The sequence below is a fragment of the Primulina tabacum genome, chromosome 7 (genome assembly GCF_025594145.1).
Source record: "Primulina tabacum isolate GXHZ01 chromosome 7, ASM2559414v2, whole genome shotgun sequence".
Taxonomy (NCBI): Eukaryota; Viridiplantae; Streptophyta; class Magnoliopsida; order Lamiales; family Gesneriaceae; genus Primulina; species Primulina tabacum.
Window position 1 is genome coordinate 29,680,838 of NC_134556.1, and position 22,727 is coordinate 29,703,564.

Sequence of the window (22,727 nt, forward strand, 5' to 3'; positions counted from 1 at the left end):
TCTAGGAACTCTGACACCAACCGACTGACTACTGGGTATCACTCGCTGACGCTCCACCAGACGCGTCAAAACCCCTGGAATGACCTGCTATGTCATCAAAACTGTAAGGCCCGAGAATTTGATTTACCGTAATCTGAGATTAATCAAGGTAATTATAGACGAAAAGTATTAGACCGGAAAAAGTGAGAAAAGACGCAAAATGTATGTGCAAGGAGGTGTGCTCGCGCACATGCGTGACATGATGCGCGAGTCTTGCGCGGAGTGGACAGAAGACCCCGCGCATATGCGCGGCGTGTGGGCGCGCATATGCGCGAGGTGTCCAGTAGCCAAGGAAATGCTCGGCGCATATGCGCGACGTGAACGGGCGCATATGCGCAAGCAGGGCAGTGAGTTCGGCGCACATGCGCAACAGAAGGCGCGCATATGCGCGAGAGATGCCGAGACACACGCGCTGAGAAATTGTGTCTCGCGCATATGCGCCGAAAGATGTCGCGCATATACGCGAGACGTGTTACTTGAGGGAGCAGGCCACTTGCCTTGCTGCATGCGTGGTATATATATATATATATATATATATATATATATATATATATATATAAACATGCATATTTCTTCAGATGAGAGAAAAAGAAAACGAAGGAATCGAGAAAAGTTTTAGTAAGGTTGTAGAAAATCATTACGCCTTTTGTGAAAGATCCGCCCGTCTGAATTGTAATCCGACTTCAGTACTGTGTTCCTATCAACGCAGGCTACAACTGGACGTAAGTTTTGTTACGTTTAGATACGATTTGAAATTATGATATTGCCAGAATTGAATGGAATTCATATATGATGTTCTTGACATGTTAGACATCATAGAATCGAAGTCAGATTAAGAAACGGACTGGTTATGTAATTGTTATGATTTTTGGAATTGATTAATTGAGTTTCGATATCAGATTTGCACCGATATTGATTATGAGTTCTGGTATTATATCTGTGGTGTTGGAATTGACGGGGTTATCGAGACTGTATTGTTATACCGTCGAAACATCCGTAAATTGATATTGATCAGACTCGGTATTGGTTGAGATTGTATGTGGTATCATATGTCGATTGACATTGATCAGATTATGTTTTGATTTGAGTATTAATCAGAACAGGTTTTGAACTGAGTTATGTACTGATATTGTATCTATTCGATTGTCATTATCAGATTGGGTATGGACAGAGTTGACTTCAATACTTCGTCTTCGTCGGACCGAGAAGATAAATGTATAAATTAATGTTGAGTTGGGATTGCACAACTCGAGTGAGGTTTGGCTCGAGTTTCCCTAAATCACATACTTTACCTTATTGTATTGATTTGATTGATGTACTTGTTCTCTTGATTTATAGACAGCAGGTATTAGACGAGTAATCTTGTGACAGAAGTGCCTGATAGTGGTGGGATCGCCACGGGCTCATTGCACGATGTCACAAGATAGTGTATTGGCGATTGTGCCAAAGTCTGTCACCGGATGTTTGGCTATCGATGTGGATAGAATTATAACTTCTTCTATTACTGATGATCGATATTATATCGGTGTGGATAGAATTGGAGCTCCTTCTATTACTGGTGATCGGTACCGTATCGATGTGGATAGAATCATAACTTCTTCTATTACTGATGATCGATATTATATCGATGTGGATAGAATCGGAGTTCTTTCTATTACTGGTGATCGATACTATACCGATGTGGATAGAATACGAGCTTCTTCTATTACTGGTGATCGGTACTATATCGATGTGGAAAGAATTGGTATTTCTTCTATTACTGGTGATCGATATTCTATCGACGTGGATAGAACTGGAGTCTTTTCTATTACTGTTGGTCGATATGGGAATGCTAACTTCTGGAAACCGGGATCCCTAGACTAGGATTGAGTCTAGTCTTAAATGTGACGTCATGAGTCTAATTGACAGTTATATTGATTCATGTTGATTATGTTCCTGAATATGGTACATATTGATTTATGTTCCTGATGATGGTACATGTTTAGAATAGGATTTATTCTTGATATGGATTTATATTCTGATTTTAATACATGTTAGACATATCTGTTATATGTTTTTATATTGTTTTATGATTGCATGTATACATGATTTATACTGAGAATGTAATTCTCACCGGAGTTATCCGGCTGTTGTCTTGTTTTTATGTGTGCATGGCAACAGGTGGGATAGGATCAGGGTCAAGAAGAGAACGAGGCTGGACTAGATAGCGTGGAGATCCGGGCTTCGAAGCAACTTAGGATTCAGCACTGATATATAGTTGAATCTAGTTGAATTCTTGTAGATAATACAAGATTTGTATGTTTTTGTTTAATATGTAATTTGAATTGAATTACATTACGTTTCCGCTGTGTATTTTAAAAAAAAAAATTTAGACCCTGTTTATTATAATTATTTGAATTATTCCTAAAGACGATTAAGGAATGAATTAGCGTCCGGGTCCCCACAACAGGTGGTATCAGAGCATCAGGTTCCAGAACAGTAGGTTCTAGAACTGTAGGTTCTTGAGATTGAGATAGAAGAGAATGAGCGGGGTAGATTGAGTTTTCTTTCCTGCATGTGATGACTAGCATGTGATTTACTTATAATGTGGAATTACATTGTGTGTGCTAGCATGATGTTATGTGTTATTGCTTGAAGTTACATAGCATATGATTGAATATAATGTTGAAATTACATTGTATATGCTAAGATTTCAGTATGTTTTTACTGTATATTAAGCTACATGTTACCTGAATACCTGAATTGATTTGGTAATATGTCTGATTTGAAAATAAATCAGAATCAATTCTTGATCAGAAGGTAAGCTGATCAGGAAGGGACTAAGATTGATTTATCTCATGCGGTACTAACCCTTGTGGTAATCAGATATCCCTCCCAGAAGAATTAGAGAATTGGGTAGTACTTTGATTGATCAGATGGATGAGACAGAAACTTTGATGGAAACACAGATGAAGAGATTTCAGTCGTTTCAACCGCCGATTCTGAGGGGTAATGAGACACCAGTGGAGTGTGAGAATTGGTTAGATGATATAGAGACACTGTTTGATTCATTTGATTATCCAATCAAACAGAGAATTAAATTGGTGCCCAACCAATTACACGAGGTCGCTAGGAGTTGGTGGATTACAACCAAAAGAGTATTAGAACAGCAGGGTACGGTGATTACGTGGGAAGTCTTTAAAGCTGAATTTTATCGAAGATTCTTCTCAGGATCGTACCGAGAGGACAAGATAGCAGAGTTTGAGAATTTGAGGCAAGGTCAACTGAATATTGAAGAGTATGTTGCTAAATTCTCTACTTTACTGCGTTTTGTTCCTCATATAGCTGGGAATGATGAAGCTGTAGCGGATCAGTTCATCAGAGGATTGAACTCGGAGATAGTTGCATTGATGAATATGCAGCGACCTTACCATTTTGCTGATACTTTGAATAAAGCAAAAAGAGCTGAGGCGAGTCTGATTAGACAACAAGAAAGGTTGTGTGTAATGCAACCCCAGACACAACAATTTCCTCTCCGATTTGATCGCGGCAGCACGAGTGGAAAGCAAGATTTGCTGAAAGCTCGAAAGAAACAGTTTAAGAAGTTAGGAAGCGGACCGAGTGGTTCATCTAGCTCCAGTGGTTCTAGCCCGAGTTATACTAGAGTTTATTGCAGGACTTGCGGAGGGAGACATCCCATGGAGCAGTGCCAGGGAGTGACTGGTCGGTGCAATATCTGTAAACAGCAGGGACACTTTGCTAGAGTCTGTCCACAGAGAGGTTCCCGAAGATTTCAGGGAGCAGAATCATCTGGTGGTAGTGATCGAGGAACAGACCCAGGACACACGTGATGATATAGTGGCAGGTAATAATCTTTTATGATTATGTTGCATATGTATTGATATATGCTAATGCATTCCCTACGATTATCTTTGACTGAGTTGTATTAATATATGATGTACCTGCTGGGTCTGTATTATTGTAGTATTGATCCTTGTACCTTTTGGGGAAAGGAGTTGATATCAGTGAATTCTGTAATATATTGTGTACTGCAGTAAAAAGAGGATGAGATTGAATTAGATTGTATTGTACTTGTGTTATCTGATTCTGATTACATTATTGTTATTGATATGCTAACAAGTACAGAACTATTATAGATTCTTGCCAGGAGATGGTAAGATTCGGACCTGAAATGGTCGATGAATGAATGATATACAGTAAGGATTCTCGATTTTGAATTCCTTGATATCCGTATTATGTATAATTCGATGATTATCGAAAAGAATGGAGTAATTCCTTATGTATTCAGTTGATTACTGAAGTTGAGCCTATCTGGAAATGATTTGTCAGTAGCAGGAGAGTGCTATAGTCGTTCCAGATGAAATCCGGGTTTGTCTTATATCAGGGAGAGCGACTTCAGCCTTGATTTGATATCAGGTATGGATTTCATTTTAGACTTCTGTACAGAATGATATTGATTGAATTGAAAGAATTGAAATGTCAGTTAGAAGATTTACTGCCTGAAGAGTTAGAGTTACATCTGATTATGTGTTTCTCTGGGAAATACTTCAGTTCTGTGTATGGGTTGATAAATCCTGTGTTCCGAAGTGTTCTGATGACATTATGCTCGTTTTATCTATGATATTTTGATATATTCGCAGCGTATGATTGATTGAATCGAACAGTTGAAATCTGTATTGAATATTCTGGGAACTGAGATTGTTGTATACAGAATTGTTCGGTGATGAATCCAGATTGCAACAGATTACATTCAGAGTCTGTGATATCTGAAGATAGTATACTGATTGATTGTAGCACAGTTGAGACAGTGATCAGATTGTTCAGAACTTGATTTCGATAGTCAGAACAATGTGTCAATCAGAATACCAGGTAGGTAATGCTTTATTTTATATAATTAGCTGATTTGTTGTGCCAGATATTTCGAATTTGAAATGACAGGTATTGTCAGAGGCACATAGTAGTAGATTTAGTATTATTCTGGTAACAAGAAATATGTGATAATACGAACGGACAGTTTTGATGTAAACAAATGAAATCAGTTTTGTTAGAATTTGTATTGAAATGTCTAAATCGCTGACAGATGAGGACAGGAAGATAGAAACCAGGAGATTGGTTATACAGATTATCGATTCCTGAATAGAAATAGGAGTATAATTCCATGGATCTGGTGATATTTACCGAAATTGTGCCAAGAATGTACCAGGATGTGGTTATGATTGAACGATTGTTCAAATCGGCATATGTATATCGTACCGGATGACGTACAGATATGACAAGACGACTGAGAGGTATGTCAGAAAAGGGGTCAGATGGTATTGAATGCCAGAGTTAATTATATCATACCGTGATTTTTGGTTGATTTTAAACTTTAGGCAGAATGTATAGCATGATGTTTTATCTATGGATTATAGATTGACGGATAGTTGGAGTGAACTATCTAGATACTGGAGGATATCCAGGAACTGTAGTGCTAGATTTTAGCACTAGTGACCTGAGATCTTGTCACTTTATGAATTATTGTACAGTAATAGCTATTAGATGAGTATCGAGATAGCTACAGACGAGACATTGTACAGTGAGTACTACAAATTTCCTCTGAATGGGAATGATATTACGGTGATATCTGAGATTGGATTTGATAACAGATGATGATATGGATTTGGTATGAGCTGTTGATTGGTATATACGGATGTTGTATAGCCAGTATTTGCAAGTAATTTTATCAGAATGGTTTGATAGAATGAATTTGCTGAAGTAACCTCTATTATACATTCCTTCCTTATCTGATTTGATTGCCTGTGATTTCGAGGACGAAATCATATCTTAGAGGGGGAGAAATGTAAGGCCCGAGAATTTGATTTACCGTAATATGAGATTAATCAAGGTAATTATAGACGAAAAGTATTAGACCGGAAAAGGTGAGAAAAGACGCAAAATGTATGTGCAAGGAGGTGTGCTCGCGCACATGCGTGACGTGATGCGCGAGTCTTGCGCGGAGTGGACAGAAGACCCCGCGCATATGTGCGGCGTGTGGGCGCGCATATGCGCGAGGTGTCCAGTAGCCAAGGAAATGCCTGGCGCATATGCGCGACGTGAACGGGCGCATATGCGCGAGCAGGGCAGTGAGTTCGGCGCACATGCGCAATGGAAGGCGCGCATATGCACGAGAGATGCCGAGACACACGCGCTGAGAAATTGTGTCTCGCGCATATGCGCCGAAAGATGTCGCGCATATACGCGAGACGTGTTACTTGAGGGAGCAGGCCACTTGCCTTGCTGCATGCGTTGTATATATATATATATATATAAACATGCATATTTCTTCAGAAGAGAGAAAAAGGAAACGAAGGAATCGAGAAAAGTTTTAGTAAGGTTGTAGAAAATCATTACGCCTTTTGTGAAAGATCCGCCCGTCTGAATTGTAATCCGACTTCAGTACTGTGTTCCTATCAACGCAGGCTACAACTGGACGTAAGTTTTGTTACGTTTAGATACGATTTGAAATTATGATATTGCCAGAATTGAATGGAATTCATATATGATGTTCTTGACATGTTAGACATCATAGAATCGAAGTCAGATTAAGAAACGGACTGGTTATGTAATTGTTATGATTTTTGGAATTGATTAATTGAGTTTCGATATCAGATTTGCACCGATATTGATTATGAGTTCTGGTATTATATCTGTGGTGTTGGAATTGACGGGGTTATCGAGACTGTATTGTTATACCGTCGAAACATCCGTAAATTGATATTGATCAGACTCGGTATTGGTTGAGATTGTACGTGGTATCATATGTCGATTGACATTGATCAGATTATGTTTTGATTTGAGTATTAATCAGAACATGTTTTGAACTGAGTTATGTACTGATATTGTATCTATTCGATTGTCATTATCAGATTGGGTATGGACAGAGTTGACTTCAATACTTCGTCTTCGTCGGACCGAGAAGATAAAGGTATAAATTAATGTTGAGTTGGGATTGCACAACTCGAGTGAGGTTTGGCTCGAGTTTCCCTAAATCACATACTTTACCTTATTGTATTGATTTGATTGATGTACTTGTTCTCTTGATTTATAGACAGCAGGTATTAGACGAGTAATCTTGTGACAGAAGTGCCTGATAGTGGTGGGATCGCCACGGGCACATTGCACGATGTCACAAGATAGTGTATTGGCGATTGTGCCAAAGTCTGTCACCGGATGTTTGGCTATCGATGTGGATAGAATTATAACTTCTTCTATTACTGATGATCGATATTATATCGGTGTGGATAGAATTGGAGCTCCTTCTATTACTGGTGATCGGTACCGTATCGATGTGGATAGAATCATAACTTCTTCTATTACTGATGATCGATATTATATCGATGTGGATAGAATCGGAGTTCTTTCTATTACTGGTGATCGATACTATACCGATGTGGATAGAATACGAGCTTCTTCTATTACTGGTGATCGGTACTATATCGATGTGGAAAGAATTGGTATTTCTTCTATTACTGGTGATCGATATTCTATCGACGTGGATAGAACTGGAGTCTTTTCTATTACTGTTGGTCGATATGGGAATGCTAACTTCTGGAAACCGGGATCCCTAGACTAGGATTGAGTCTAGTCTTAAATGTGACGTCATGAGTCTAATTGACAGTTATATTGATTCATGTTGATTATGTTCCTGAATATGGTACATATTGATTTATGTTCCTGATGATGGTACATGTTTAGAATAGGATTTATTCTTGATATGGATTTATATTCTGATTTTAATACATGTTAGACATATCTGTTATATGTTTTTATATTGTTTTATGATTGCATGTATACATGATTTATACTGAGAATGTAATTCTCACCGGAGTTATCCGGCTGTTGTCTTGTTTTTATGTGTGCATGGCAACAGGTGGGATAGGATCAGGGTCAAGAAGAGAACGAGGCTGGACTAGATAGCGTGGAGATCCGGGCTTCGAAGCAACTTAGGATTCAGCACTGATATATAGTTGAATCTAGTTGAATTCTTGTAGATAATACAAGATTTGTATGTTTTTGTTTAATATGTAATTTGAATTGAATTACATTACGTTTCCGCTGTGTATTTTAAAAAAAAAAAATTTAGACCCTGTTTATTATAATTATTTGAATTATTCCTAAAGACGATTAAGGAATGAATTAGCGTCCGGGTCCCCACAACAGGTGGTATCAGAGCATCAGGTTCCAGAACAGTAGGTTCTAGAACTGTAGGTTCTTGAGATTGAGATAGAAGAGAATGAGCGGGGTAGATTGAGTTTTCTTTCCTGCATGTGATGACTAGCATGTGATTTACTTATAATGTGGAATTACATTGTGTGTGCTAGCATGATGTTATGTGTTATTGCTTGAAGTTACATAGCATATGATTGAATATAATGTTGAAATTACATTGTATATGCTAAGATTTCAGTATGTTTTTACTGTATATTAAGCTACATGTTACCTGAATACCTGAATTGATTTGGTAATATGTCTGATTTGAAAATAAATCAGAATCAATTCTTGATCAGAAGGTAAGCTGATCAGGAAGGGACTAAGATTGATTTATCTCATGCGGTACTAACCCTTGTGGTAATCAGATATCCCTCCCAGAAGAATTAGAGAATTGGGTAGTACTTTGATTGATCAGATGGATGAGACAGAAACTTTGATGGAAACACAGATGAAGAGATTTCAGTCGTTTCAACCGCCGATTCTGAAGGGTAATGAGACACCAGTGGAGTGTGAGAATTGGTTAGATGATATAGAGACACTGTTTGATTCATTTGATTATCCAATCAAACAGAGAATTAAATTGGTGCCCAACCAATTACACGAGGTCGCTAGGAGTTGGTGGATTACAACCAAAAGAGTATTAGAACAGCAGGGTACGGTGATTACGTGGGAAGTCTTTAAAGCTGAATTTTATCGAAGATTCTTCTCAGGATCGTACCGAGAGGACAAGATAGCAGAGTTTGAGAATTTGAGGCAAGGTCAACTGAATATTGAAGAGTATGTTGCTAAATTCTCTACTTTACTGCGTTTTGTTCCTCAGATAGCTGGGAATGATGAAGCTGTAGCGGATCAGTTCATCAGAGGATTGAACTCGGAGATAGTTGCATTGATGAATATGCAGCGACCTTACCATTTTGCTGATACTTTGAATAAAGCAAAAAGAGCTGAGGCGAGTCTGATTAGACAACAAGAAAGGTTGTGTGTAATGCAACCCCAGACACAACAATTTCCTCTCCGATTTGATCGCGGCAGCACGAGTGGAAAGCAAGATTTGCTGAAAGCTCGAAAGAAACAGTTTAAGAAGTTAGGAAGCGGACCGAGTGGTTCATCTAGCTCCAGTGGTTCTAGCCTGAGTTATACTAGTGTTTATTGCAGGACTTGCGGAGGGAGACATCCCATGGAGCAGTGCCAGGGAGTGACTGGTCGGTGCAATATCTGTAAACAGCAGGGACACTTTGCTAGAGTCTGTCCACAGAGAGGTTCCCGAAGATTTCAGGGAGCAGAATCATCTGGTGGTAGTGATCGAGGAACAGACCCAGGACACACGTGATGATATAGTGGCAGGTAATAATCTTTTATGGTTATGTTGCATATGTATTGATATATACTAATGCATTCCCTACGATTATCTTTGACTGAGTTGTATTAATATATGATGTACCTGCTGGGTCTGTATTATTGTAGTATTGATCCTTGTACCTTTTGGGGAAAGGAGTTGATATCAGTGAATTCTGTAATATATTGTGTACTGCAGTAAAAAGAGGATGAGATTGAATTAGATTGTATTGTACTTGTGTTATCTGATTCTGATTACATTATTGTTATTGATATGCTAACAAGTACAGAACTATTATAGATTCTTGCCAGGAGATGGTAAGATTTGGACCTGAAATGGCCGATGAATGAATGATATACAGTAAGGATTCTCGATTTTGAATTCCTTGATATCCGTATTATGTATAATTCGATGATTATCGAAAAGAATGGAGTAATTCCTTATGTATTCAGTTGATTACTGAAGTTGAGCCTATCTGGAAATGATTTGTCAGTAGCAGGAGAGTGCTATAGTCGTTCCAGATGAAATCCGGGTTTGTCTTATATCAGGGAGAGCGACTTCAGCCTTGATTTGATATCAGGTATGGATTTCATTTTAGACTTCTGTACAGAATGATATTGATTGAATTGAAAGAATTGAAATGTCAGTTAATAGATTTACTGCCTGAAGAGTTAGAGTTACATCTGATTATGTGTTTCTCTGGGAAATACTTCAGTTCTGTGTATGGGTTGATAAATCCTGTGTTCCGAAGTGTTCTGATGACATTATGCTCGTTTTATCTATGATATTTTGATATATTCGCAGCGTATGATTGATTGAATCGAACAGTTGAAATCTGTATTGAATATTCTGGGAACTGAGATTGTTGTATACAGAATTGTTCGGTGATGAATCCAGATTGCAACAGATTACATTCAGAGTCTGTGATATCTGAAGATAGTATACTGATTGATTGTAGCACAGTTGAGACAGTGATCAGATTGTTCAGAACTTGATTTCGATAGTCAGAACAATGTGTCAATCAGAATACCAGGTAGGTAATGCTTTATTTTATATAATTAGCTGATTTGTTGTGCCAGATATTTCGAATTTGAAATGACAGGTATTGTCAGAGGCACACAGTAGTAGATTTAGTATTATTCTGGTAACAAGAAATATGTGATAATACGAACGGACAGTTTTGATGTAAACAAATGAAATCAGTTTTGTTAGAATTTGTATTGAAATGTCTAAATCGCTGACAGATGAGGACAGGAAGATAGAAACCAGGAGATTGGTTATACAGATTATCGATTCCTGAATAGAAATAGGAGTATAATTCCATGGATCTGGTGATATTTACCGAAATTGTGCCAAGAATGTACCAGGATGTGGTTATGATTGAACGATTGTTCAAATCGGCATATGTATATCGTACCGGATGACGTACAGATATGACAAGACGACTGAGAGGTATGTCAGAAAAGGGGTCAGATGGTATTGAATGCCAGAGTTAATTATATCATACCGTGATTTTTGGTTGATTTTAAACTTTTGGCAGAATGTATAGCATGATGTTTTATCTATGGATTATAGATTGACGGATAGTTGGAGTGAACTATCTAGATACTGGAGGATATCCAGGAACTGTAGTGCTGGATTTTAGCACTAGTGACCTGAGATCTTGTCACTTTATGAATTATTGTACAGTAATAGCTATTAGATGAGTATCGAGATAGCTACAGACGAGACATTGTACAGTGAGTACTACAAATTTCCTCTGAATGGGAATGATATTACGGTGATATCTGAGATTGGATTTGATAACAGATGATGATATGGATTTGGTATGAGCTGTTGATTGGTATATACGGATGTTGTATAGCCAGTATTTGCAAGTAATTTTATCAGAATGGTTTGATAGAATGAATTTGCTGAAGTAACCTCTATTATACATTCCTTCCTTATCTGATTTGATTGCCTGTGATTTCGAGGACGAAATCATATCTTAGAGGGGGAGAAATGTAAGGCCCGAGAATTTGATTTACCGTAATATGAGATTAATCAAGGTAATTATAGACGAAAAGTATTAGACCGGAATAGGTGAGAAAAGACGCAAAATGTATGTGCAAGGAGGTGTGCTCGCGCACATGCGTGACGTGATGTGCGAGTCTTGCGCGGAGTGGACAGAAGACCCCGCGCATATGTGCGGCGTGTGGGCGCGCATATGCGCGAGGTGTCCAGTAGCCAAGGAAATGCCTGGCGCATATGCGCGACGTGAACGGGCGCATATGCGCGAGCAGGGCAGTGAGTTCGGCGCACATGCGCAATGGAAGGCGCGCATATGCGCGAGAGATGCCGAGACACACGCGCTGAGAAATTGTGTCTCGCGCATATGCGCCGAAAGATGTCGCGCATATACGCGAGACGTGTTACTTGAGGGAGCATGCCACTTGCCTTGCTGCATGCGTTGTATATATATATATATATATATAAACATGCATATTTCTTCAGAAGAGAGAAAAAGGAAACGAAGGAATCGAGAAAAGTTTTAGTAAGGTTGTAGAAAATCATTACGCCTTTTGTGAAAGATCCGCCCGTCTGAATTGTAATCCGACTTCAGTACTGTGTTCCTATCAACGCAGGCTACAACTGGACGTAAGTTTTGTTACGTTTAGATACGATTTGAAATTATGATATTGCCAGAATTGAATGGAATTCATATATGATGTTCTTGACATGTTAGACATCATAGAATCGAAGTCAGATTAAGAAACGGACTGGTTATGTAATTGTTATGATTTTTGGAATTGATTAATTGAGTTTCGATATCAGATTTGCACCGATATTGATTATGAGTTCTGGTATTATATCTGTGGTGTTGGAATTGACGGGGTTATCGAGACTGTATTGTTATACCGTCGAAACATCCGTAAATTGATATTGATCAGACTCGGTATTGGTTGAGATTGTATGTGGTATCATATGTCGATTGACATTGATCAGATTATGTTTTGATTTGAGTATTAATCAGAACAGGTTTTGAACTGAGTTATGTACTGATATTGTATCTATTCGATTGTCATTATCAGATTGGGTATGGACAGAGTTGACTTCAATACTTCGTCTTCGTCGGACCGAGAAGATAAAGGTATAAATTAATGTTGAGTTGGGATTGCACAACTCGAGTGAGGTTTGGCTCGAGTTTCCCTAAATCACATACTTTACCTTATTGTATTGATTTGATTGATGTACTTGTTCTCTTGATTTATAGACAGCAGGTATTAGACGAGTAATCTTGTGACAGAAGTGCCTGATAGTGGTGGGATCGCCACGGGCACATTGCACGATGTCACAAGATAGTGTATTGGCGATTGTGCCAAAGTCTGTCACCGGATGTTTGGCTATCGATGTGGATAGAATTATAACTTCTTCTATTACTGATGATCGATATTATATCGGTGTGGATAGAATTGGAGCTCCTTCTATTACTGGTGATCGGTACCGTATCGATGTGGATAGAATCATAACTTCTTCTATTACTGATGATCGATATTATATCGATGTGGATAGAATCGGAGTTCTTTCTATTACTGGTGATCGATACTATACCGATGTGGATAGAATACGAGCTTCTTCTATTACTGGTGATCGGTACTATATCGATGTGGAAAGAATTGGTATTTCTTCTATTACTGGTGATCGATATTCTATCGACGTGGATAGAACTGGAGTCTTTTCTATTACTGTTGGTCGATATGGGAATGCTAACTTCTGGAAACCGGGATCCCTAGACTAGGATTGAGTCTAGTCTTAAATGTGACGTCATGAGTCTAATTGACAGTTATATTGATTCATGTTGATTATGTTCCTGAATATGGTACATATTGATTTATGTTCCTGATGATGGTACATGTTTAGAATAGGATTTATTCTTGATATGGATTTATATTCTGATTTTAATACATGTTAGACATATCTGTTATATGTTTTTATATTGTTTTATGATTGCATGTATACATGATTTATACTGAGAATGTAATTCTCACCGGAGTTATCCGGCTGTTGTCTTGTTTTTATGTGTGCATGGCAACAGGTGGGATAGGATCAGGGTCAAGAAGAGAACGAGGCTGGACTAGATAGCGTGGAGATCCGGGCTTCGAAGCAACTTAGGATTCAGCACTGATATATAGTTGAATCTAGTTGAATTCTTGTAGATAATACAAGATTTGTATGTTTTTGTTTAATATGTAATTTGAATTGAATTACATTACGTTTCCGCTGTGTATTTTAAAAAAAAAATTTAGACCCTGTTTATTATAATTATTTGAATTATTCCTAAAGACGATTAAGGAATGAATTAGCGTCCGGGTCCCCACAACAGATGGTATCAGAGCATCAGGTTCCAGAACAGTAGGTTCTAGAACTGTAGGTTCTTGAGATTGAGATAGAAGAGAATGAGCGGGGTAGATTGAGTTTTCTTTCCTGCATGTGATGACTAGCATGTGATTTACTTATAATGTGGAATTACATTGTGTGTGCTAGCATGATGTTATGTGTTATTGCTTGAAGTTACATAGCATATGATTGAATATAATGTTGAAATTACATTGTATATGCTAAGATTTCAGTATGTTTTTACTGTATATTAAGCTACATGTTACCTGAATACCTGAATTGATTTGGTAATATGTCTGATTTGAAAATAAATCAGAATCAATTCTTGATCAGAAGGTAAGCTGATCAGGAAGGGACTAAGATTGATTTATCTCATGCGGTACTAACCCTTGTGGTAATCAGATATCCCTCCCAGAAGAATTAGAGAATTGGGTAGTACTTTGATTGATCAGATGGATGAGACAGAAACTTTGATGGAAACACAGATGAAGAGATTTCAGTCGTTTCAACCGCCGATTCTGAGGGGTAATGAGACACCAGTGGAGTGTGAGAATTGGTTAGATGATATAGAGACACTGTTTGATTCATTTGATTATCCAATCAAACAGAGAATTAAATTGGTGCCCAACCAATTACACGAGGTCGCTAGGAGTTGGTGGATTACAACCAAAAGAGTATTAGAACAGCAGGGTACGGTGATTACGTGGGAAGTCTTTAAAGCTGAATTTTATCGAAGATTCTTCTCAGGATCGTACCGAGAGGACAAGATAGCAGAGTTTGAGAATTTGAGGCAAGGTCAACTGAATATTGAAGAGTATGTTGCTAAATTCTCTACTTTACTGCGTTTTGTTCCTCAGATAGCTGGGAATGATGAAGCTGTAGCGGATCAGTTCATCAGAGGATTGAACTCGGAGATAGTTGCATTGATGAATATGCAGCGACCTTACCATTTTGCTGATACTTTGAATAAAGCAAAAAGAGCTGAGGCGAGTCTGATTAGACAACAAGAAAGGTTGTGTGTAATGCAACCCCAGACACAACAATTTCCTCTCCGATTTGATCGCGGCAGCACGAGTGGAAAGCAAGATTTGCTGAAAGCTCGAAAGAAACAGTTTAAGAAGTTAGGAAGCGGACCGAGTGGTTCATCTAGCTCCAGTGGTTCTAGCCCGAGTTATACTAGAGTTTATTGCAGGACTTGCGGAGGGAGACATCCCATGGAGCAGTGCCAGGGAGTGACTGGTCGGTGCAATATCTGTAAACAGCAGGGACACTTTGCTAGAGTCTGTCCACAGAGAGGTTCCCGAAGATTTCAGGGAGCAGAATCATCTGGTGGTAGTGATCGAGGAACAGACCCAGGACACACGTGATGATATAGTGGCAGGTAATAATCTTTTATGATTATGTTGCATATGTATTGATATATACTAATGCATTCCCTACGATTATCTTTGACTGAGTTGTATTAATATATGATGTACCTGCTGGGTCTGTATTATTGTAGTATTGATCCTTGTACCTTTTGGGGAAAGGAGTTGATATCAGTGAATTCTGTAATATATTGTGTACTGCAGTAAAAAGAGGATGAGATTGAATTAGATTGTATTGTACTTGTGTTATCTGATTCTGATTACATTATTGTTATTGATATGCTAACAAGTACAGAACTATTATAGATTCTTGCCAGGAGATGGTAAGATTCGGACCTGAAATGGCCGATGAATGAATGATATACAGTAAGGATTCTCGATTTTGAATTCCTTGATATCCGTATTATGTATAATTCGATGATTATCGAAAAGAATGGAGTAATTCCTTATGTATTCAGTTGATTACTGAAGTTGAGCCTATCTGGAAATGATTTGTCAGTAGCAGGAGAGTGCTATAGTCGTTCCAGATGAAATCCGGGTTTGTCTTATATCAGGGAGAGCGACTTCAGCCTTGATTTGATATCAGGTATGGATTTCATTTTAGACTTCTGTACAGAATGATATTGATTGAATTGAAAGAATTGAAATGTCAGTTAGAAGATTTACTGCCTGAAGAGTTAGAGTTACATCTGATTATGTGTTTCTCTGGGAAATACTTCAGTTCTGTGTATGGGTTGATAAATCCTGTGTTCCGAAGTGTTCTGATGACATTATGCTCGTTTTATCTATGATATTTTGATATATTCGCAGCGTATGATTGATTGAATCGAACAGTTGAAATCTGTATTGAATATTCTGGGAACTGAGATTGTTGTATACAGAATTGTTCGGTGATGAATCCAGATTGCAACAGATTACATTCAGAGTCTGTGATATCTGAAGATAGTATACTGATTGATTGTAGCACAGTTGAGACAGTGATCAGATTGTTCAGAACTTGATTTCGATAGTCAGAACAATGTGTCAATCAGAATACCAGGTAGGTAATGCTTTATTTTATATAATTAGCTGATTTGTTGTGCCAGATATTTCGAATTTGAAATGACAGGTATTGTCAGAGGCACACAGTAGTAGATTTAGTATTATTCTGGTAACAAGAAATATGTGATAATACGAACGGACAGTTTTGATGTAAACAAATGAAATCAGTTTTGTTAGAATTTGTATTGAAATGTCTAAATCGCTGACAGATGAGGACAGGAAGATAGAAACCAGGAGATTGGTTATACAGATTATCGATTCCTGAATAGAAATAGGAGTATAATTCCATGGATCTGGTGATATTTACCGAAATTGTGCCAAGAATGTACCAGGATGTGGTTATGATTGAACGATTGTTCAAATCGGCATATGTATATCGTACCGGATGACGTACAGATATGACAAGACGACTGAGAGGTATGTCAGAAAAGGGTTCAGATGGTATTGAATGCCAGAGTTAATTATATCATACCGTGATTTTTGGTTGATTTTAAACTTTTGGCAGAATGTATAGCATGATGTTTTATCTATGGATTATAGATTGACGGATAGTTGGAGTGAACTATCTAGATACTGGAGGATATCCAGGAACTGTAGTGCTGGATTTTAGCACTAGTGACCTGAGATCTTGTCACTTTATGAATTATTGTACAGTAATAGCTATTAGATGAGTATCGAGATAGCTACAGACGAGACATTGTACAGTGAGTACTACAAATTTCCTCTGAATGGGAATGATATTACGTGTGATATCTGAGATTGGATTTGATAACAGATGATGATATGGATTTGGTATGAGCTGTTGATTGGTATATACGGATGTTGTATAGCCAGTATTTGCAAGTAATTTTATCAGAATGGTTTGATAGAATGAATTTGCTGAAGTAACCTCTATTATACATTCCTTCCTTATCTGATTTGATTGCCTGTGATTTCGAGGACGAAATCATATCTTAGAGGGGGAGAAATGTAAGGCCCGAGAATTTGATTTACCGTAATATGAGATTAATCAAGGTAATTATAGACGAAAAGTATTAGACCGGAAAAGGTGAGAAAAGACGCAAAATGTATGTGCAAGGAGGTGTGCTCGCGCACATGCGTGACGTGATGCGCGAGTCTTGCGCGGAGTGGACAGAAGACCCCTCGCATATGTGCGGCGTGTGGGCGCGCATATGCGCGAGGTGTCCAGTAGCCAAGGAAATGCCTGGCGCATATGCGCGACGTGAACGGGCGCATATGCGCGAGCAGGGCAGTGAGTTCGGCGCACATGCGCAATGGAAGGCGCGCATATGCGCGAGAGATGCCGAGACACACGCGCTGAGAAATTGTGTCTCGCGCATATGCGCCGAAAGATGTCGCGCATATACGCGAGACGTGTTACTTGAGGGAGCAGGCCACTTGCCTTGCTGCATGCGTTGTATATATATATATATATAAACATGCATATTTCTTCAGAAGAGAGAAAAAGGAAACGAAGGAATCGAGAAAAGTTTTAGTAAGGTTGTAGAAAATCATTACGCCTTTTGTGAAAGATCCGCCCGTCTGAATTGTAATCCGACTTCAGTACTGTGTTCCTATCAACGCAGGCTACAACTGGACGTAAGTTTTGTTACGTTTAGATACGATTTGAAATTATGATATTGCCAGAATTGAATGGAATTCATATATGATGTTCTTGACATGTTAGACATCATAGAATCGAAGTCAGATTAAGAAACGGACTGGTTATGTAATTGTTATGATTTTTGGAATTGATTAATTGAGTTTCGATATCAGATTTGTATTGTTATTGAAATTATGAGTTGCACCGATATTGATTATGAGTTCTGGTATTATATCTGTGGTGTTGGAATTGACGGGGTTATCGAGACTGTATTGTTATACCGTCGAAACATCCGTAAATTGATATTGATCAGACTCAGTATTGGTTGAGATTGTATGTGGTATCATATGTCGATTGGCATTGATCAGATTATGTTTTGATTTGAGTATTAATCAGAACAGGTTTTGAACTGAGTTATGTACTGATATTGTATCTATTCGATTGTCATTATCAGATTGGGTATGGACAGAGTTGACTTCAATACTTCGTCTTCGTCGGACCGAGAAGATAAAGGTATAAATTAATGTTGAGTTGGGATTGCACAACTCGAGTGAGGTTTGGCTCGAGTTTCCCTAAATCACATACTTTATCTTATTGTATTGATTTGATTGATGTACTTGTTCTCTTGATTTATAGACAGCAGGTATTAGACGAGTAATCTTGTGACAGAAGTGCCTGATAGTGGTGGGATCGCCACGGGCACATTGCACGATGTCACAAGATAGTGTATTGGCGATTGTGCCAAAGTCTGTCACCGGATGTTTGGCTATCGATGTGGATAGAATTATAACTTCTTCTATTACTGATGATCGATATTATATCGGTGTGGATAGAATTGGAGCTCCTTCTATTACTGGTGATCGGTACCGTATCGATGTGGATAGAATCATAACTTCTTCTATTACTGATGATCGATATTATATCGATGTGGATAGAATCGGAGTTCTTTCTATTACTGGTGATCGATACTATACCGATGTGGATAGAATACGAGCTTCTTCTATTACTGGTGATCGATACCATATCGATGTGGATAGAATTGGTATTTCTTCTATTACTGGTGATCGATACCCTATCGACGTGGATAGAACTGGAGTCTTTTCTATTACTGTTGGTCGATATGGGAATGCTAACTTCTGGAAACCGGGATCCCTAGGCTAGGATTGAGTCTAGTCTTAAATGTGACGTCATGAGTCTAATTGACAGTTATATTGATTCATGGTGATTATGTTCCTGAATATGGTACATATTGATTTATGTTCCTGATGATGATACATGTTTAGAATAGGATTTATTCTTGATATGGATTTATATTCTGATTTGAATACATGTTAGACATATCTGTTATATGTTTTTATATTGTTTTATGATTGCATGTATACATGATTTATACTGAGAATGTAATTCTCACCGGAGTTATCCGTCTGTTGTATTGTTTGTATGTGTGCATGGCAACAGGTGGGATAGGATCAGGGTCAAGAAGAGAACGAGGATGGACTAGATAGCGTGGAGATCCGGGCTTCGAAGCAACTTAGGATTCAGCACTGATATATAGTTGAACCTGGTTGAATTCTTGTAGATAATACAAGATTTGTATGTTTATGTTTAATATGTAATTTGAATTGAATTACATTACGTTTCCGCTGTGTATTTTTTTTAAAAAAATTTAGACCCTGTTTATTATAATTATTTGAATTATTCCTAAAGACGATTAAGGAATGAATTAGCGTCCGGGTCCCCACAAAAACAACCACAACATCAAAATAAAACAGGGTTCGTACCCCAGTACGACAAACCAGTAAAATCACGACGTAAATAAAGGACATGTAATAACATCAAATAAATGCAATGCTATGCGATGCATGAATGGTAACAATGGAATAACGGATACCAAATGGAGTCCAAACGAATAACATCATCAACAGTAACAGTGGCCACCCGTGCCAGGAATGCAGCATCAAATTGCCGCTCGTCCATGCACGTAGCATCGGGAATGCTAGTAGCTAAGTCGTTCGTCCCTAGCTGTCATCTGGGAATGTGGCTAATCCTAATCCACTCGTCCCTCTGATGACTCAATATATCTCAACAGAATCAACATAAATAGCCGTCAAAGGAGTCAAGGATCAATATGTTATGCCAATACAATTTCTGCATGAATGCATCAAAATAAACATTCAATGCACATAATAGCAAACAACATTCACCGAATATTCTTACACGCCAATATAAGCGTCATAATGATATAGGTTTGAACGTACCTCAACTAACTTACACGTACCTCAACTAACTTACAATCCCACAAAAATCTTAAGGAATATCGGATGAACTCGTCCAACGATATAACCTACAATATAAATCCGCTATACACTTCAATATAATGCATTCTAACCGACTAAAACAAATTAAATCGGCTCGGTTAAAAATCAAATTCCGGACAGCTTATAAAACCCTTCAAAATCTGGAATTCAAGATTAATACCTCAATACTCGAGGCTAGAATGCACAACGGTAATTTCGCAAAGGTGGCTCGCCGGAACAAGTCGCCGGAAATACTGTTCACGCCGGAAACCTAGCTGGAAATTAGGGGAAAAGCTCAATTCTTCACTTTTATAAACTAATACACCAAGAACAACCAAAATTCGAAGCCAAAGCTTACCTAAACCGAATCGAAGCTCACGCACCGTGCTGGAAAACAGGACCGATCGAGCATGCAACCTTCCGATACAAGGCAAGAAAGAAGCTAATAGAATGGAGGATGAAAAGTGATAACCTACTGCACAAAATTTCTGGCCGCTGGGACGCTGCACGATTGAAGCAGAAAGACGGAGAGAACGATGGGCAAGGCTGGGGAAGAACTTTTCTGGAAATGAGCGATCTGATCTTGTATCAAATGGGTTTGGGTTTTTATTAAATAAAAGGGAAATAGGCTGGGCTTACTTATTGTTATTGGGCCTCACACTTTGTGCCTAATAGATCATTTTACCTAACAAAGATCGAAAAAAGTTTTCATTTATACCACTTGTGATTTTGAGAACTTAAAATTTTTTGCATTTATTCTTTAAATATAAATTTTTTTATGAAATGAGAACTCATAATGTAAGGTCCAAAATTAAGACGACGTAATCCAACTGCATGCGAATCTAGGAAATTATGAAAAATTGAGTAATTAATTGATTTTAGCTGCTAATTAATTATGTGACGTACTTGTTTATATGCTAAATGAGCTTTATTTGTCATCATGCATAAAAAAATGTATTTTTAGGAATATTCAAGTGACGATCGAGGAACGGGGACCGAGGGCTGAAGAAAACGTAAAATATTTATATTAAATAATTATTTTTAATTATTTAAAAGATGGTCGATGCTTTTTAGTATTTTTATGAAATTAAGGGTTTTGAGGTGATTTTATACGCCGGGGCGTAAATTTTATCGGTGTTGGTTTTTCAACTAAAATACGAGCTTTTTGGCAACCCGGCTATTAAATTCACAAATTTATTTAAACAAAAACCTTGTTAATATTTTATTTAATTCTAATTAAAGGCTAATGGGCTTAATTGTTGGCTTAATGGGCCTAAAGCCATGTTAGCAAATAATTAGTATATAATACTTGATTTAGTCTCCCCAAAACCCTACACTTTTTGCATCAAGGGATCGGCCACACACTTTTTAAAATCTGAAAACACTCCCATACACACACGGCACTCACCACACCAAGCTAGAAGAGGTTTTCGAAGGCATCAAGCCAAGAGCAAGCCATCGTCGCGTCCCGTTCTTCGTCGTCAACGGTTTTTCGTGCGTATAAAACGCAAAGGAACACCCTAATCTCCCTTTACTCATCCATCATATCATATTAATGCTTAAATTATTGGATGCATGAATAACATGAAAGAAAAACAAGTGCCACTTTTCTAAATTTTCGTTTTGGATCATAGCATGATATGTTAAGCAAGGTTTTTGATTCTTAAAACATGATTGTATGTTGTTTAAGGACTGCCATGATCTAGGCCATGATTTACAAGGGTTTACACGTGAGTTAGGGTCCTGTAAGCGCACCATACACGCTGGAATTTGAAGAGCACCAAATAAAACGTAAGTTGCTGTCATGGGAAGAACATGGGTTCGATTAGGGGTCCTCACGGCCGGGCTTGGTGCGACTCTTCTCCAGGGGCTAGCCAGGGGCGTGGGGGAGACCAAGGAAGAGTCCTAGCCATGCTAGGACTCGAGAGGAGAGGCGGCGAAGAGTCCATCGTAGGAAGGACTCTACCCGAGAAGCATGGCAGTTCGCGTGCAGGAGGTGCGCGGCTGCAGGGAAGGGAAGGGCTCGTTCCAAGCTTGCTGGGCAGGGTTAGGGCGAGTCCTTAGGATCCTGGGTAAGTGCTAGGTACGCTGGTTCGTGGCTAGAGTGTCGGCTAGGGTCCTTATTGCATCAAACATAGAGTCCATGCAGGATATAACTCTCGGCCAGCTTATGGGCAGTAGAGGGGACCTTCGTTTTTGGTTTTGGGGAGGGTTTCTTGTTAAAGTTAGAGTCCAGTAGGCTAAATTATTGTGTTGGGCAAGTTTTGGCTCGACATGGTTCGGGGGTAACTCGTGAAAATCAGAAGTTGGCTCGGGGTCGAAGTTTAGGTGTCAAAATAGGGTTTTAAGTAAAGAAAAAATTGGAAAACGGCTCACGGGGGTCGAGTCGGGGTCCATAAGGGCTAAAATAATATAAA

General features: G+C 38.4%; 1 long non-coding RNA gene across 2 annotated transcripts; it reads right to left on the minus strand.

Annotated features, from left to right (window-relative positions):
- Nucleotide 1: 1 nt before the first annotated feature.
- On the minus strand, nt 2-20,970 carry LOC142550846 (uncharacterized). Of its 2 annotated transcripts, none has more exons than XR_012821430.1 (3): nt 20,950-20,970; nt 20,288-20,872; nt 2-84 (listed from the first exon to the last, which is right to left on the minus strand). It is a non-coding gene; the product is annotated as an uncharacterized LOC142550846 (long non-coding RNA). The 2 variants fall into 2 exon arrangements; XR_012821431.1 differs by having other exon boundaries at nt 19-101; nt 20,302-20,872.
- Between the last annotated feature and the right edge of the window lie 1,757 nt (nt 20,971-22,727).